This window comes from Thermobia domestica, chromosome 12, assembly GCF_964235325.1.
Source record: "Thermobia domestica chromosome 12, izTheDome1.hap1.1, whole genome shotgun sequence".
Taxonomy (NCBI): domain Eukaryota; kingdom Metazoa; phylum Arthropoda; class Insecta; order Zygentoma; family Lepismatidae; genus Thermobia; species Thermobia domestica.
Window position 1 is genome coordinate 45,636,363 of NC_137465.1, and position 19,178 is coordinate 45,655,540.

General features: G+C 35.5%; 1 long non-coding RNA gene across 1 annotated transcript in view; it reads left to right on the forward strand.

Annotated features, from left to right (window-relative positions):
• Positions 1 to 567: 567 nt before the first annotated feature.
• LOC145665703 (uncharacterized) overlaps positions 568 to 19,178 on the forward strand; it is a 104,721-nt gene continuing 86,110 nt past the window's right edge. The window contains exon 1 of the long non-coding RNA XR_014127606.1: positions 568 to 688. This is a non-coding gene — a long non-coding RNA (uncharacterized LOC145665703). The remainder of the gene's footprint in view (positions 689 to 19,178) is intronic.

Consider the following 19,178-nt stretch of genomic DNA (forward strand, 5'->3'; position numbering starts at 1 on the left):
GAACTTATTAACATAATATTTTGCTTGTAGTGTAAATCCTGGGTGTATTTATTATCCATGTAATATGTTTTTTTTATCTTTATTATTTTCATTTTTTTTTATTTTATTCAGTATAAGTCTAATTAGTCTAATGACTGTGCAGGTTTATGAGTTACAGAAACTTTATGTTGTTTGATTTCAGTTTCAATGTCAGAAAACCTAGTCATTCCATTTACACGTGTATTATAAGTACTGACTAATCTCACATGTGAATATTTACTCAGTCAAATAAATATTACCACCCATTTAATCATAATTTTATATTTGAAAAACCAAACCTTACAGGTGTATTTTTAATAGTTGAGTTTTCCTTGTTTTATTCTCAGGTAAAGAAATCACGGCAGAAGGAAAGGGCTGTTCTCTGTGCACTCGTAGAGTGTACAGGTGGCAGTCTCGCATAGGTTGGATTCGTTTACCGTTGTATAGTTGTGTTATGCTTCTATTAGATCGTTTAGATGCAGGTTTACCCTGTCTTTGGTGTTTTGCTTACTTCTTTCCTGTGTTCCAAGCAGTTCACAGGTGGCGACCCCTTTGACACATCTATTAACTCGGTGCTCCGGCACTGAGCGTCAGACTTAGTCGTAGCCTGCCAGGGATTAGGGCACTCTGGGGCGCTACATAGTAACTGTATTCCAATGCTAAATGTGAGGTAAGGTTTAACATGGGCTTATTTTGCTTATTTAAATTGCATAGCAACATTTCTGATATTAACTACTTAAAACGCAATCTTATGATTAAACTGAAGAGTACTGACTTTTGCTCCTCTAATTCTTTACAAAATTGTTTCATAAATATTCACCGAAATAAAGTATAGTGCTTTAGTAAGAATAGTAGTCTGGAAATTAAATGTTTATTCTTTAAAATTTTGAAAGTGACACCGACCTCACCAACCGTTGAAGAAAAAAAGATTTCATATAGCCTATCTGAAGTCTGTGGAGGAACGAGACATTTTTATTTTCCAGCATAAACATTTAATTTCCATACTCCTATCCCTGTCCAAATTTCTTCTTTACGTTAGTTTTGATAATGCTAAAAGTCGTCAGCGAAAATTCGAAAATATTTTTTTTCTTAATTTCTTTAAAAAATTAGTGGGAACAAAAGTGATTTTTTTTAGTTTATTACATAGTAACCAGTTTTTCTTCTCTTTTAAAATACATTTAAACTTTATTTTGTAGGATTAAAATATCAAAAAGAAGGTATTTTAAGATAAGAATTTCTTTTTACCGAATTTTTATTGTTGTTGAGAATTGTTTGTGATTGTATCACGGAAAAACAGCTGAAATATATTCCCTAAACCTATTCTTCCCATGCGAATAACTCCCATTTAAGCTAGCATATACTACAGTGATCGCCAAACAATCGATCGCGAGCTACTAGTAGCTCGCAGGGACATTTTCGGTAGATCACGTTAACGCTCAGGTTGGCTAACCTTGATTCCTGCATTGAGCTAACGCTAACGACTGGGACGCTGAAGACAATAGCTGTTTGTTTCTCTCGTTCAGATGTCATTGACAGCTTCATCTCACAGGTGGTTGTATACGCATGAGGCTGTGCACGTTGGTTTTCGTGTGTACATTAGACATTTGCTAAACGTTATGATTCTCGTGTGTATATTAGACATTTGCTAAACGTTATGTTTTTCGAGTGTATATTAGACATTTACTAAACGTTATGATTCTCGTGTGTATATTAGACATTTGCTAAACGTTATGTTTTTTGAGTGTATATTAGACATTTACTAAACGTTATGATTCCCGTGTGTATATTAGACATTTGCTAAACGTTATGTTTTTCGTGTGTACATTAGACATTTGCTAAACGTTATGATTCTCGTGTGTATATTAGACATTTGCTAAACGTTATGTTTTTCGAGTGTATATTAGACATTTGCTAAACGTTATGATTCTCGTGTGTATATTAGACATTTGCTAAACGTTATGTTTTTCGTGTGTATATTAGACATTTGCTAAACGTTATGATTCTCGTGTGTATATTAGACATTTGCTAACTTGGATAGTTTTATTTCATATTTACTAGAAATGTAAGTTTATAGGCAATAAACAAGTGTATGATTTTTTTAAAAGAAAAGATGGTAATTCTTTTGATTAATAGCTCACAGTAGGATTTAAAAACAGTATGGTAGCTCAGAAGCTTCTTCAGTTTGGCGACCACTGATATACTGTATACACTAGATTGTTTTTAATAAACGTAATGTTCATAATACCACTAATAGCAATTCGGTGTGTCAACCCGCTCGGGAGATACGATGAAATTTGGTGAAAATGAAATTTTTCAGTTTTGCGTACCAGGATTATGCCCTGTAGGCTAAAGGAGACGGTGATTATGAGAAATTAATGCAATGGTGGAACGAACAAAGTGGGAGGAAACGGAAGAACTCCAAGGAAACCCACGCACACGTGTTTTGACCACCAAAGTTCACTTAGCCCAACCTGGGATCGAACCAGGGACCCTACGATCTACCACTGAGTAGAGTTGCCATACATTCGTATTTTGTACGGACTGTTTGCATTTTTGGGTCAGTGTCCGTGTCAGTATCGTACAAAGCATGAAATAGGAAAATGTCCGTATTTTACAGTTTTTGGAGCTGTCCGAAAATTTCCGAGTCAGGAATCGCTAAAATCTCGGTAAAAAAAGAATTGTGTTTTCATCATATAACTTATATTTTAGTTACTATTAATAAAGTAGGTTATGTTTTTGAAAGGTGTCTAATTTTTTTCATTCCAGGGATCTTTTGGTTAGATTTAATATACGTAATTTAATGGCATGATTTATCATATTTGTGTTAATGAAAAAAATATAAAACATGCTAGCTTCCAATACTCTTTTAAGTATTACAGTAAACAATTGTGTGATATCCTTAAAAAGTGAGTTTTAGATAAGAAAGTTTAAAATATTTATTCTGTGTTTTGGCATATATCTTTGATAGGTAGTCATTTTAAGGTCTCTCCGTATTTTGGATGAAAAAATTATGGCAACCCTACCACTGAGCCACCGCGGCCCCGAACATTGGAAAGTTTGCAACACTGTTTAAAGTTAATGTGCAAATAAGGTCAATAAAATTAACGGGGAATAAAATAAGGCTTAAGAGAACTCACAGGCCTGAAGGTGCAATAATTCCAAATGAGACAATGACGCCTTCTCACCCCTCCCAAATTCACCTCCGACGAGGAATCGAAAGGTATGAGGATAGGTTCCAAATGTGAATTATAAACAGAATAACATAGTTAAACTGAGTAATGGTGAAAACAGGGGAGAAGAATGAGTATATTAGGGTAGCTGTGAGTACATTACACTTCCATTGAAGTGCATATCCTAAAGGGGTAAATGCTAAAATACTTTCCATAATCTTATTCCCCGTACGAAGAAAGGATGTTTCAGCTAATAGTAATAACAATAATTTAAAATTGAATAGTACTAAGACAGTTCTTAACTTCTCTTAAGTTTCCTCCGTTTCTTTTTCTAATATTATAAAACGTCAGATTTCTAACATTCAGCTTAATGAATATTGAGATCTTGTTTACCACCGAGGTTATAAAGGACGGGCCCTACTTCTGACGACCGGGATTTGAACGTGGTATAGTTGGGAGTACCAAATTTCACAAAATTAAATCCCCACGTTAAGCGGGTTTGCATATCCAGGCTCCTAACTATGAAAACATTTACGCTCAGTCCAACCTCATTCATTTCACGAATTCAACCTGTTTTACGTATGTTATTAGGACATAATATCGATTGTGATTTATTCTAAAAACACTTTTATACATTGCAAGAGCTGTAACGTCCAAATATTTACTGAGAACTTATAGTCGTATCGGAATAAACAAAAGCGAGTATGGAACAGTAAACTGCTTTCACAAAAGGCAAAAGAAGATGTGCAAAGGCATACAAAAACGGTCGAGTGGTTTGGGTCGATACACTACCAATCACATGTTTGTGTGTTCAAACCCGGGAGCAAGTTGTTTCTTTTTTGTCTTCCTATTTTCATCCGGAGGCTGAAAATATTTCTTTGAGTAACTCATTGAAAACTTCTTTTGTTTCAAATTCGATTAGAACGGAACATTATATGAATTACGAATCTTAAATCCATAGCTAAAAAAAAAAATGAAGTATACTCACTACTCCATTATCCTCTTATTTGTAACTAAAAACTATTTATAAACAGTGGTGACTTCAGAAAATTATCCTCGGGGGGAATTTCAATATGCGGGTGGAGGGCAAACATTGGTAGTCCAGATTGAGCACGATCGAATATATGGTCCTGAAGGCGGAAATTTCTTAGCTTGAAAGGAGTCTCAAATTCTCCCTCTGATCACGTCCTGAAAGCATCAGTGCTTAAAAGCTTTTCGTAACAAATATAATATTACACTTGTTTCTCGTTCTACATTTTGAATTGGTAAAATCATAACTTATAGAGGATTATAATAAAAGCATAAAAATTACAATACCAATCATGTATAAATTATCCTGTAAGTTACCAACTTTCGGTCAGATTAAAACTCAAATATTTGTTTTCGGATTGCACTTAGAAGTAAGTCCTCTCTATATAATCCTGATTGGAAAGCCATGTATAACTCTAATTAATTAATCAATATTTATACAATTTTTTTTATTTTACTATTTTTACTATTCAATATTATATACACTTCATTTCCAAAATCAAAATCTCGAAAATATATATTGTACGAGTGCAGATTCGCAAATAAATGATTAGATATTTATCATATATATTGGTCTCTATTCGAAATTCTATTTAATCGAATCCGACAAGAACGCAGACAGAAACATCGAGAACAGGTGAAAAAAAAGTACTGAATCCTGCGGGGATTCGAACCTAGTCCGAATGGTGCTTTATAATCCGAACGCCTTAGACCACTCGGCTATGGTAACAACTAGTGATTGTGGCAAAGGCTTCGAGTAGTAGTTCTTATTACAGAATAACATTTTCTATTGCCTAAAATTTAAACCTAATTTACTTTGATATAATATATCTATTAATTTGTTTCATTAACACGTTTTCCTTACTTTGATGAATGGTGTATGTTGTTGATATAGATTTTATTACACGTTCTTTCGTAAATATTATAGAAAGTATCAGGGTTATTTATGATCTTTCATGGAAATTGACTGGCGCATGCGCAGTACACAGACAGTTCAATTGGAAGGCGAAGAAGGAAACGCTAACACACTGTTAGAATGTTTCATCGGTGTGAAGTATAAAGAACAGCTAAAATGTATTTTACGCTTGTCATTGCGTAAAGAATCACCAGGTTAATGTTTGTCCAAATTCTCACTGATCAACTGGACTCATGGAAAATAATTAATATTGTCGTTACTGCACAATATGAAGAATAAAGAACGTAAAATTACACCACATTGTTCTCGAATTCGAACCTAGCTAAGGAAGGGACAATAAACAAAATGTGATTTATTCATTCGAATTGAGATAATTCAATGAAACTAGAAATTACACAATCAAAAGGAAAAACATCGTTAAAATGATAATAATACTTTTATCCGAGATAGGAAATAAACTTATTAATTAACTGAAATGAAAGTAATATTGGGCATGATATAGAGTAAGAAAAAAAAGTAAAGTATTCTTAGAAACGTTCAAAGTAAATTCACAAATACTTTTTGAAGATATACTACTCTTCCTTAACGTTTTAACGAACTAATAAGTAAACAAGCAAAGGAAAAGAATGAAGAACGAAAGTATTGCTCTTGAAAAAGTATAATAAATAAATGAAACTTAAATAGATGTTTACACAAAAAATAACACACTAGTACTTCGTGTAATCACCTCCAGTCAATAACTTGAAGTCTGGAGGGGATACTAGATACAAGTCTCGAGCAATACGACGGTGTGTCACGAAAATGTTGCCACAGTTGCATAACATGATTTTGAAGAAACGTTTGGTCTCTGTCTTCACGTCTCTCTTCCCATTCTTGCACCATGTAGGCCCACAGATGTTCAATTGGGTTCAAATCTGGGGATAGAGTGGGCCACTCAATACAAATTAACTCTGGATGTTCACTTATCCACTCTCGTGTTTGCCGGGAAGTGTGAACAGCACTGTTGTCATGCATAAATATATATTCTTCCTGTTCGGGGGTTTCTTTCTAAGGACGGTAACAACGTATTTTCGAGGATATTAATGTAAACACTGCTGTTCATTCTCTTAGGCACCGCAACCAAATCTCCAGGACCAGCAGCCGTCATGTATCCCCAAAAGTGTGCTGATATTCGTCCTGAACAAGAAGTTCTGATAATATTTTGTTCAGCATACCTGGTTCTGCGCCGTCTATACAATATAACTCTGCATTGTTGCTTAGACTTGAAAACCTTCTCGTCGGTCCAGATGACTAAGTCCCAATATGACTGAGGTTGGGTTATGTTATTCTGTGCCCATTCCATTCGTCTGGCCTTGTGAGTTTCAGTCAGGAGAGTCTTCCTAGCGGGTCTTGAACAGTGTAGACCAGCCCCCAATAATCTTCTTCTTATTGTTTCGTGAGAACAATTATATTCTCTGGCTTTGTCCAAGAGGATTGACGTGTGGCGTAGAGGTCTGTTTATTACTTCTGTAACTAAAGCTTGATCTTGAGCTGCAGTTGTCACTTTTGGCCTTCCACTTCTTGACCGAGACCTGAACCATTCACCACCTTCTTCACGTCGCAGAACCCATTTCTTGACAGTTTTCTTGTCACATCCCAGATCTCTAGCAATCTGAGGCACAGTTTGTCCCATTTTTGCTCGGCCTATGATTTCTCCTCTCAGAGCAACAGACAGTTCTCCACAACCTTTAGAGCGAGGCATTTTCAGAACCTGTTAGAAATTTGCGTTCTGGAGTGTATGACAAATGACGGTAAAGTGCATCTTTCTGTTTCTACTGCGCATGCACCAGTCAATTTTCATGAAAGATCATAAATAATCCTAACAATTGTTGTAATATTTATGAACGAATACGTAATAGAACCTATATTAACAACATCATTCGTCAAAGTAAAGAATACCGTAAACATAAAACAATTTCAACAGTCTATTACATCAGACCAAAATAGACTTAGACTTAAGAGAATACAAAGTAAATTTCATACTGTAACAAAAGATTGAACATGAAACACGCTTACTATACTTTCAACTTGTCACATTAGCCGAGTGGGCTACGGCATTCGGCTAGAGATTCTGAGGCACCATTCAAGAATAGTTCGAATTTTACCACAGTACAATTTGGTTTTACCTCTTCTTGACGTTTCTGTTTGTGATCCTGCCGGATTCTATTAAATATAATTTCGTAATACGCTAAAATATACGTAGAATAATATTTGAAATTCTTAACCTCCCATTTTTACATTTTTCAAGCTCAGTTGAGAAGAAAGAGGGAAAATGAAAGTACAAAGATTTACAATAATTTCTTAGCATTTACTGTCATTGTAATTATGGATATTTTATTTATGAAAATGTATAATGAACTAAAAATATATTTAGTAGGTCACAAGTCTCCATTTTTCGATTCTAACTTGAAAGTTACAGTTTAGGCGGTGACATATCAAAGACCCAGAGGGTTGAGGGGGTTGTAACCCCTCCCATTGAAACTTTTATATTCTATTGAAATAAAAAGTGTTTCAGTTTATAATTTTGGAAAAGCAACAATCACTGTATGTGGAGGACGGTTTATTTATACTACCATTTATCACTTCCAAATGTGTAGAAGATGTGACTGGATATTGTGCATAATCATTCAAGAAATATAACACAACGAAGGGACTTCGTAAACCCTTCACACCACCCCAGGAGGAGGAAGTGCGTCCCGCCGTCCCTCGGTTGGGAACTACTGCTTGCGAGGGAAACATTCTAACAGTGTGTTAGCGTTTCCTTCTTCGCCTTCCAATTGAACTGTCTGTGTACTGCGCATGTTATGCAACTGTGGCAACATTTTCGTGACACACCGTCGTATTGCTCGAGACTTGTATCTAGTATCCCCTCCAGACTTCAAGTTATTGACTGGAGGTGATTACACGAAGTACTAGTGTGTTATTTTTTGTGTAAACATCTATTTAAGTTTCATTTATTTATTATACTTTTTCAAGAGCAATACTTTCGTTCTTCATTCTTTTCCTTTGCTTGTTTACTTATTAGTTCGTTAAAACGTTAAGGAAGAGTAGTATATCTTCAAAAAGTATTTGTGAATTTACTTTGAACGTTTCTAAGAATACTTTACTTTTTTTTCTTACTCTATATCATGCCCAATATTACTTTCATTTCAGTTAATTAATAAGTTTATTTCCTATCTCGGATAAAAGTATTATTATCATTTTAACGATGTTTTTCCTTTTGATTGTGTAATTTCTAGTTTCATTGAATTATCTCAATTCGAATGAATAAATCACATTTTGTTTATTGTCCCTTCCTTAGCTAGGTTCGAATTCGAGAACAATGTGGTGTAATTTTACGTTCTTTATTCTTCATATTGTGCAGTAACGACAATATTAATTATTTTCCATGAGTCCAGTTGATCAGTGAGAATTTGGACAAACATTAACCTGGTGATTCTTTACGCAATGACAAGCGTAAAATACATTTTAGCTGTTCTTTATACTTCACACCGATGAAACATTCTAACAGTGTGTTAGCGTTTCCTTCTTCGCCTTCCAATTGAACTGTCTGTGTACTGCGCATGCGCCAGTCAATTTCCATGAAAGATCATAAATAACCCTGATACTTTCTATAATATTTACGAAAGAACGTGTAATAAAATCTATATCAACAACATACACCATTCATCAAAGTAAGGAAAACGTGTTAATGAAACAAATTAATAGATATATTATATCAAAGTAAATTAGGTTTAAATTTTAGGCAATAGAAAATGTTATTCTGTAATAAGAACTACTACTCGAAGCCTTTGCCACAATCACTAGTTGTTACCATAGCCGAGTGGTCTAAGGCGTTCGGATTATAAAGCACCATTCGGACTAGGTTCGAATCCCCGCAGGATTCAGTACTTTTTTTTCACCTGTTCTCGATGTTTCTGTCTGCGTTCTTGTCGGATTCGATTAAATAGAATTTCGAATAGAGACCAATATATATGATAAATATCTAATCATTTATTTGCGAATCTGCACTCGTACAATATATATTTTCGAGATTTTGATTTTGGAAATGAAGTGTATATAATATTGAATAGTAAAAATAGTAAAATAAAAAAAATTGTATAAATATTGATTAATTAATTAGAGTTATACATGGCTTTCCAATCAGGATTATATAGAGTGGACTTACTTCTAAGTGCAATCCGAAAACAAATATTTGAGTTTTAATCTGACCGAAAGTTGGTAACTTACAGGATAATTTATACATGATTGGTATTGTAATTTTTATGCTTTTATTATAATCCTCTATAAGTTATGATTTTACCAATTCAAAATGTAGAACGTGAAACAAGTGTAATATTATATTTGTTACGAAAAGCTTTTAAGCACTGATGCTTTCAGGACGTGATCTGATGGAGAGTTTGAGACTCCTCTCAAGCTAAGAAATTTCCGCCTTCAGGACCATATATTCGATCGTGCTCAATCTGGACTACCAATGTTTGCCCTCCACCCGCATATTGAAATTCCCCCCGAGGATAATTTTCTGAAGTCACCACTGTTTATAAATAGTTTTTAGTTACAAATAAGAGGATAATGGAGTAGTGAGTATACTTCATTTTTTTTTTTAGCTATGGATTTAAGATTCGTAATTCATATAATGTTCCGTTCTAATCGAATTTGAAACAAAAGATGTTTTCAATGAGTTACTCAAAGAAATATTTTCAGCCTCCGGATGAAAATAGGAAGACAAAAAAGAAACAACTTGCTCCCGGGTTTGAACACACAAACATGTGATTGGTAGTGTATCGACCCAAACCACTCGACCGTTTTTGTATGCCTTTGCACATCTTCTTTTGCCTTTTGTGAAAGCAGTTTACTGTTCCATACTCGCTTTTGTTTATTCCGATACGACTATGAGTTCTCAGTAAATATTTGGACGTTACAGCTCTTGCAATGTATAAAAGTGTTTTTAGAATAAATCACAATCGATATTATGTCCTAATAACATACGTAAAACAGGTTGAATTCGTGAAATGAATGAGGTTGGACTGAGCGTAAGTGTTTTCATAGTTAGGAGCCTGGATATGCAAACCGGCTTAACGTGGGGATTTAATTTTGTGAAATTTGGTACATAGACTTTCATACGAGATCAATGCTCACAGTACAAGCCGCTACCCATCACACTATCTAGCTACCAAGAAAGACGAATTACAGGACCAACCCACCAGCCTCGAATGAGATCTTGATATGGTTAATATGCCTCTGATGATGATATTGACGAAACAGTGAAACAATCGTTGAGTGGGGACAGTTCATAACGATCATGATGAAAATTTCCGTTTCTATTTTTATTAGAATCAATTTTTAAGGAGTTTGTTTGAATGTTTGTTCGTGTGTACCTCCGTCTGCGGAAGACAAAAATCTGAAGAACTATTTAAAGGATCAACATAAATTTTAGTCAAGATGTAGACAATCAAAACTTAAGAACCAAGTTCGTTAATGGAGATGGCCCATCTACCAAACAAAAATGTAGAAATTAGCCATTTCCGGTTTTAACATTGATCACTGTAGAACAAAAGCGGTAATAGATAGCGAGAAGTAGTTTCCTACAATCGATAAACTGTCTCAAGAATACACTGCCTACAAATCCTTTATACTTTACTAAGAGTGGTCCAAAAGTAGGTAAACACTCAAGTATAACATCCTAGTTTATGGGTTTATTTGTTTCGGCTTTTCCTAGCTTAAGATGTAAGTAAAAACACATTAAAAACAAATAATAAACTATGTCTGCCTGATGGATAACAATAGGAAATGATATGGTACTGTATACCTACTTTTGGGTCACCCTGTATAAATACAGTACAAGCTCCACTTTCAATATTTATCTTTATGGAGCTAAAACGAAAAACTGTTTTTCTTTTTAAATCGATTACCGTTCTAATAATGGATACCATTTTCTCTCTTAACCCTGTATTCAACCCGAAAGTGGCAGAAACCAACCTTTTCATGCATCAAAGTTGATCGCTATACAGTATAAACGGTAATAGATAGCGAGAGGCTGTTTTCTCAAATCAATTAAGCATCCCAAGAAAATATTGAAGCTCCACTCTGATATCTGTTTTAAAACCTATCCACTCTAATTTCTCTAGAAATATACTTCCACTTCCGGTTTGAATATTAATTGAGCCAAGATCCTTCACGTGATGTGCACGTGACACTGTTATTTTTAAGCACTGGTAGGGGTCTGCACGGGCTCGAGCCAAGCCCGCGGGCCGAACTCGGTCGTACAAAGCATATATACCTTCGGGCCCGGGCCGGGTTCAGGCCGTAAATTTTTAAATTATACAACCATATTTCTCGGGCTTTTTCAGGCCTAACTTTCTAAATGTACTTTACAACTATATTTATTGGACGTTTGGATCGTTCTTTCTGGAGAACTTGTAAAGTACAACTGCAAAATTAAACTTCTAATTGCTGTAAATAAAAATACAATTTTGCGTAAAATAAAAAGTTTCTGTTATTAGGGCTCATTTGATTATCATACGAGCACGGGCCAGGCTCGAACCTAAATGTTAAAACATATTTCGGACTCGGGTCGGGCCTCGCATTATAAATTGACGGGCCGGGCCCGGGCTAAAAATTCCCGCCCGTGCAGATCTCGAAGCACGGGTTTAAATTCTTGTCATAGAGGCAGGGGTAAAAGTTAGAAGGAATGTGCGGGGACGTCGTTCGCCTACTTCTACAAATATCTATGGTATCCCTTCACTTCCTAAAAATTACAATGGGCAAATATAGGCACGGAAGACGATATGATATCATGCGTCCCTCTACCTTTTCAGATTCTCTTTTACCCCTGCCTAGAGGTATTAACAAACATTTATTTTCCCAACTGGAAATCATTGGTAATTTTCTTCAGTTCTAGCTTTTAAAAGAAAGAAAGTGATACATTGGCCAATGTGAAGCTATTAGTGATACTTTTCTTAAAAACGTTTTAAAAGATTCGAAATTTATTAACTTACCTTAAATCAGGTCAATAATAGGTTACTTTCTTTTGCATGCTTTTTGTTCTCTTTCATATTATTTATCTTGATTGACTACAATACGATTTCTTACGCACAATAGACTAATACAATTAATTTATGGGGTAGTTTCTGCATAGTAATGTATCAGAAGAAGATATGCTGATCGATCGGAAAAGGTAAAAGAATCCAATATTCCACTACACAAATGTCACTTCTGTGAGTCTTGATCGGCTAAAATAAAATATAACTAATGTTTAAAATTGGGGAATTAACTATACTATACACATACACCAATAAAATCGAGATATAAAAAAGTTTTCATAGAAGCAAATATTTAACACTTCTCACTTTATAAATCTATTCTGTTTACTGTGAAGAACAGGTATCTTTTTACCTTTAACAAAAATGTTCATAGCCATAATACAAGACAAGACATTGACATATTTGTGATGCATTACAAATATGCTATTAAAGCAAAATCGTGTAATATATGAATTGTGTCAGGTTATATGATAAACTTTCTATGTACTTGAAGAATATGACTAATGTTTCTGTCTTTCATAACGTACTCGCAATAAAATGCTATTATATTATTCAGGAATATCTAAATGAATCATTAAATGAAGAATTGGTAACAGATACTTATTCGTGAATACATGCCTGGTGGTACTAGCGGTTACCTAATTTCGTTGTAAATGATAATGATTATATACTTAATCAGTGGCCTATTTACGATTTTGTTTCGGGGGGGTTACTAACCTTTGGGGGGGCTTTGCCTGAAAATGTGAAAATTCTGTAAGATATTTAATATACTTTACTATAGTAAGTAAAATTTCGGGGGGACTTAACACCGGAATCCCCCCTAAATACGCCACTGAACTTGATATATCTTATTTCATCGTTTTGTATTTTTAAAAGATGCACAGGTACAATACGTATGATGAAAACCTCTGCTACTTGCCAATATTATATGATTTTTTTTCTTTTACAACTCTAATGTTTACACGAGAATTTCTCGGTTTTGTAAGTTAATGAAACAGGCAATTAAATGAAATGAAATAACGTTTCAACGTCAACAAAGAATACCTGAAAATGCCAGGCTTCCGTCTTGCATGGCTACAATTTTCGCTTTCGATGTACACTAACACAGGTTCAGTTCATGTTAGGAATATCAGTGGCGTATTTAGGATTTTGTTTCGGGGGGCTATACACAACACGTGAATAACCTCTTATATATTTCCCTTTGGGTGCCGACAAATTTTAATGAAGTTATGCACACAACAAATTTATTTCGAGGGTGTTTAAGCCCGAGAACGACCCCTTTAATACGCCACTGGAAATATTGCACTCGAAACAAGAGGAACTCGAATATTAGTTTAAGTCTATTTCATCATGCTAATAGCAGCTACAGTTCCTCAAGCTAAATTACAACTGAATTGAAAATGTTTAACTTTTTGCCATGAACATTATATCGTCGTGAACAATAATACAATAATAATTTAAGTCTTCGTCGAATCACTGCTCCGCAAAGTCAACTTAAAACCTGTTCAAATTGAGAATTATATTTGCAATGTTCTTATTTCGGGGAAATGACTCTTACTGGTGAATATATGCCTTGTCGCAGGTCTCATATTTTCTCTACTCTACATAAACCATCTATCAAGCAGTGCTCTTAATGGATATCCATTTAAATGTCATGCTTGTCCATTGTTACCTGTAAGAATAATTTCTATTCATTTCCTTTGAAACGGTTAACAAAGCTACTCAAAAATATGCAATTCCCACTATACTTAATGTCACCTTGGTCTTCTCAAACAATGAAACACTGATTTTCATTACAAAAGGCATATTACATATATTATTCCCAATATCGATCTTTTATAAATGATCTGATATTCGATTGTTTATCATATACCCATTAAACAAACTACACTAATCACAGCTTTACTTGATCAAAAATATTACTTTCTTTCTTTCCAGAAAACGAATTCGATCAATTACTATTGGAAGAAACAGTAACAAAAGCACACATACACATTTCGGAGAAAAGAAATGTAAAAGCCTTCATTCTCTGAAACTAATGATTTATTGAAAGAAAGAAAGCTTCCAGCACTCGATGTGGAAATATGTGGAAAAACCTAACACTTCTTGCAAGAGCCTATTATCCCAGATAGGGTTGATTTTTTTCTTTTTTAATTGTATATTGTTCATTTTAACAGCGGCGCAAATCTGTCTTCAACATTGAGGGGGACGAGTATGATCGTTCCCGTGTTTATATAAGCGATGTTCAAAATATTTATGAAGTTAAAGCAATGCTGTGGAGGATAAGGGGAACAGAGTTGTCTTCAAAATTGGGAAGCGGGCAGATTTGAGGCTTATTCTGGGGGAACATCAATTTCATCTCACTTTCCGTTGTGGCAATCGGACACAAATCATCACATTTCTCCCCAAGAAACACATTTCAAATCGGATTATTGGAGGGACAGTCTCCCAGTTCCAAGATTGGAGGGGACATGTCCCCCTCATCCCCACTGGATTTGCAGAAGTATATTTTAATAATTGAACATACCCAAGATTTTTGAAGAACTCACATTGATATGTGAAATAACAGCCGGCATGTATATAAGCTACAGGACGCTTCCCCATACACGATCATTAGTGCAGTTTGCAATCCTAATATTATAATAGGCCAACTACAAATATTGTCTACTTTTCATTATATTGAAGGTATTCTTTTGCAGCTTCTAAGTTACATAACAAACTAAACCATAAAATGTTTAGCTTATATTTAATTACAAGCTAGTTGCTTAAAAAATCATCCGAATAAAATTCAAAACAAATTTTACTTTTCCTCTTATATATTTTACATATTGATTATCACTGTTCAACATTTTTTCACTTTTTATTTTTTACAGAAACGAAAGTAGCCGTTCTTTATTGATGTTTGGCCACAGAACGCGAAAATCGCACTTAAAATTCTCTCCTGGCTCAGGTTTCTGAGTAATTTAGCGTTTTATATTTTGCATATAACGCTATGGGACATTATAAGTGCATGATTTGAAATTATTGTTTTACACGGTACAGTGTCGTTCTTGACAAATATTTGCTGCATATTCGACTTGGCAACGTTGTACGTTATCAACAGCTAGTGCAAGCGTCTCATGAGTCACGTGAGGCAATGATTGCAAGTTGCAACTAGCTCCAGTTAACGTCTTTAATCGTATTCGTGGCGTGCTTCAAGCAGTAGTTTGGCAGACTGTTTGTGTTACTGGTGAACCAGCAGTTTGAATGTAATGAGTGAGGACATTAACACTGTTGTACATATTGTTTTCATTGCGAAGTGTCAGTGACTCAAAGAAAGTGCAACAATGCCCCGTATTTGTAAAAATTCAGTGAACAGTGTAAATTATTGGCTCCCCACGTTTGTTGTACGAGTTGTTAATCAATTCTCAATGTCTGGATGCATGGGAAAAACGTTTCTATGCGCTTTGCTGTGCCCGCCATTCGGCGTGAACCAACAAACCATAGTTCAGTCTGCTACATTTGCATGCTACCCTGCTTGAAGAAAGGTATAAATACGAAGAAGAAGAGGAAGATCGAATACCCATTGATACCATCTGTCATTCGTCCAGTGGCCCATGGAGAAGGATTGCTTGTTCCGGATCCCCCGGTTACCATTCCGGCGGAAAGTATAACAGAAAATGAAAGTGAAGGTGAACCTGCTCCACATACCAATGACACTGATCCTTCATTTGAGCCGAAAACCAACTACCCTGAACCACACCGACTCACACAAGCGAAGTTTCATGACCTGATTAGAGATTTGGAACTGCCAAAGAATAAAGCTGCGCTCTTAGCATTTAGGTTACTGCAGTGGAACCTTCTCGAGGATACAGATAGGGTATCAACTCTACGCGATCGTCAAAAAGATTTTGCAAAATATTTCTGCTGCACCAATGAGTTAGTATTTTGTAATGATGTTCCAGGTTTGATGCAGAAACTGAAGATTCCGTACAATGTTGCTTATGCATCCCTAGGTAAAGAAAGTTATCGCATGTTGGAACGCGTTCTGGATCTTATAAAATATCGTGAACACAAGTGGTTAGTTTGTGGTGATTTTAAGGTTATCGCAATTTTGCTTGGTCTACAGGGTGGCTATACAAAGTACAGTTGTTATATATGTGAGTGGGTTAGTCGTGCAAAGAATGGCCATTACACTCAAAAGGAATGGACGCGACGAACAACTTTGTTGTCAGGCAAAAAGAACATTTCAAATGTACCTCACATGAACCCACAAAGCTTTCTGCTACAGCCATTACACAACAAACTTGGACTCATGAGGGCATTTGTGAAGGCCCTCAACAAGAATGAACGTGCATTGACATACTTGTGTTAAACGTTTCCGCGTCTAAGTACAGATAAGATTAAGCAGGTAGTCTTTGTCGGTCCGCAAATACGCAAGCTATTGCAAGACGAGGTGTTTGAATCTATTCTGAGTGCTGATGAGCTCCATGCGTGGCATTATTTCTGCAATGTTTGTACCAAATTCTTGGGCAGCAACCGAGCCAAAAATTACAAAAAAATTAGTAGAAGAATTGCTATCTGCCTACGAGAAACTTGGGTGGTATATGTCACTCAAAATGCACTTCCTCCATTCCCACCTTGATGTCTTTCCAGTGAATTGTGGATCTTTCAGTGACGAGCAAGGAGAGCGATATCACCACGACATTTCTGCGATGGATCAACATTACAAAGGATAGTGGTCAGCAGTAGCGTAGCGTTTACATTCGCAATGGGTAGACAGCACAGGCGCACTCACGGGGGGGGGGAGTCAACCGGGTTCCGGCATCCCCAAAACTTCTTAAGTCAATATACTTTTATTCACTTTCTCAATAAAATTATACTTGTTTAGTAGAGAAATGATTGATGTAGCATGAAAATTTGATCTTACATATCATCTGTACTATTTCTGTTATAAAAACAATGTAGTTCCATTGTCGAGTGCAGAATAATATCCGTTCAATACTACATAGACGTAGTGGCTTGGATCCCCCCAAATCCTGGACCCCTCCAGTTAGGAATTGTCTGCTGGGCAGACCTTTTGGTCAGTCTCGGACCTGTGGAACACTTTCTAGACAATTGTGGAGTTAGGCTGTAAGTGACATTTTATTTTTTTGTCAAAAAGATAGGGGGCAATGGTCCCATGCTCCCATAGCCCCACCCATGCCCCCGCCCTCCCAACAAAATAATTGGGTGTGTGTCTGGTAGATATTATTATTTCTTCTCGAGTTCGGAACCAAGATTAATTTGTAGGGCCATGTCTCATACAGCCTTAGTGCTGGAAAGGAATATGAAACTCCTGACCAAATTTCGCTACAAACTGATTTTTGCGAGGTTGCACTACTGTATATAACATACTAGCAGCGTTCACCCCGCTTCGCTGCGGTCACCCCGGAACGCAATAAACGTTGTTACTTAGATAATTTTTACTTTTTCGCTTTCAAGTGATATGATAAAAACCATAGAAGATTGCATTAAATGTTAACATTACAACCCGCCCCGCTTCGCTGCGGTCACCCCGGAACGCAATAAACTTTGTTACTTAGATAATTTTTACTTTTTCGCTTTCAAGTGATTGCAGTAAATGTTAACATTATAGCGCCTGTCATTTATGTTAACCCGCCGAGTGACACGGTCATGCGGGTTGCATATAAATACGTTTATTTTTACCTATGATGATCTAACAAAGGATTTGTACGTTATGGACACTTGAATGGTCAATTATCTCAAGACACTGGTAATTAAAAATTAAAGTGATATGATAAAAACCATCTAGGGTCCAAATCCTAATAACCCCCCAAAAATAAAAGAAATTGGTTCAGCCGTATTAGCGTGATGAGGGAACAAAGGATTTGTACGTTCTCTTTTATATATATAGATGGAGACTTAATTTTCATCAACAAAGCCCTTAACGATTAAATCAAACAAGCATACTGATATTAATTCATTCTGAAGAATCTAAGTATATACAGTACATTGTATACGTTAAATTGAATTAATAATTTACTTTCTATGTATAATCTTACTTGGTTAGTCTTTGTAAAGTGTGATCTCTGATTCAAAAATAAGTTCAGAAATTGGCTATTTTTTAAACTTGATACTAATTTTCATACGACAGCTTAGCATGCCATTTAATAACAACTGGTGCAATAAATCTATATCTAATCATTTAGTTTCCAAATAATACATAATTAACACACATATCCAAATTCACATAAAGTTAGCTAACGATTTTAAAAGCAACAACAGAACAGCAGACTATAAAACATCTTGCGCTCGCTTTGGCCTTTTGCAGTGTTGAACACTCTGATATTGCGATTAAACAAAAGCCAAAGCTAGATCATGGAAGATTTATATGAATTACTGGTATTAATAAAACTTTCAGCAATTGTTCCGGTACTTATTAATTTAGTTTTTTTCTTCTATTTCTTGAAATTTTCTTTGAAATATGATTGAATATCTAAAAAGAAGAGGAAAAAGTGTGTTGGATTTATAATAGTACAATTGCGCTGAGTGTGGTATTACTGCAGCTGAAACATGTCTCATTGCCAGGTTCTTTCAGCGAGCGAGAACCCCACACAGCCACATGCGCGTGCAACTTTCAAGTAAGAGCTTCACTGACTTGTTCAGCCGCGTTGAGACAGATTTCTTGATTTCTCTCTGTGGCTTGTTTGACGGAGACAGAACTGTAATTCCCCACTTTTGAAAAATAAAATTATTAACAAATTAGATTCTACCACTATTGCTATTAACCAAACTATCATGGACCCTATTATTTCTACATTTTTCTACAACATGAAATGTATAATGATTCTTATTACTTAAGAAATTCTGAAACTATGTTCTTTTAATTTGAAAGGGTAGACAGTGTCTCAGTGTCTCATAGCACTCTACCCTACTGGTGGTCAGTTTCAATGTTAGCGTATTTCTGCTGGATGATTCCAA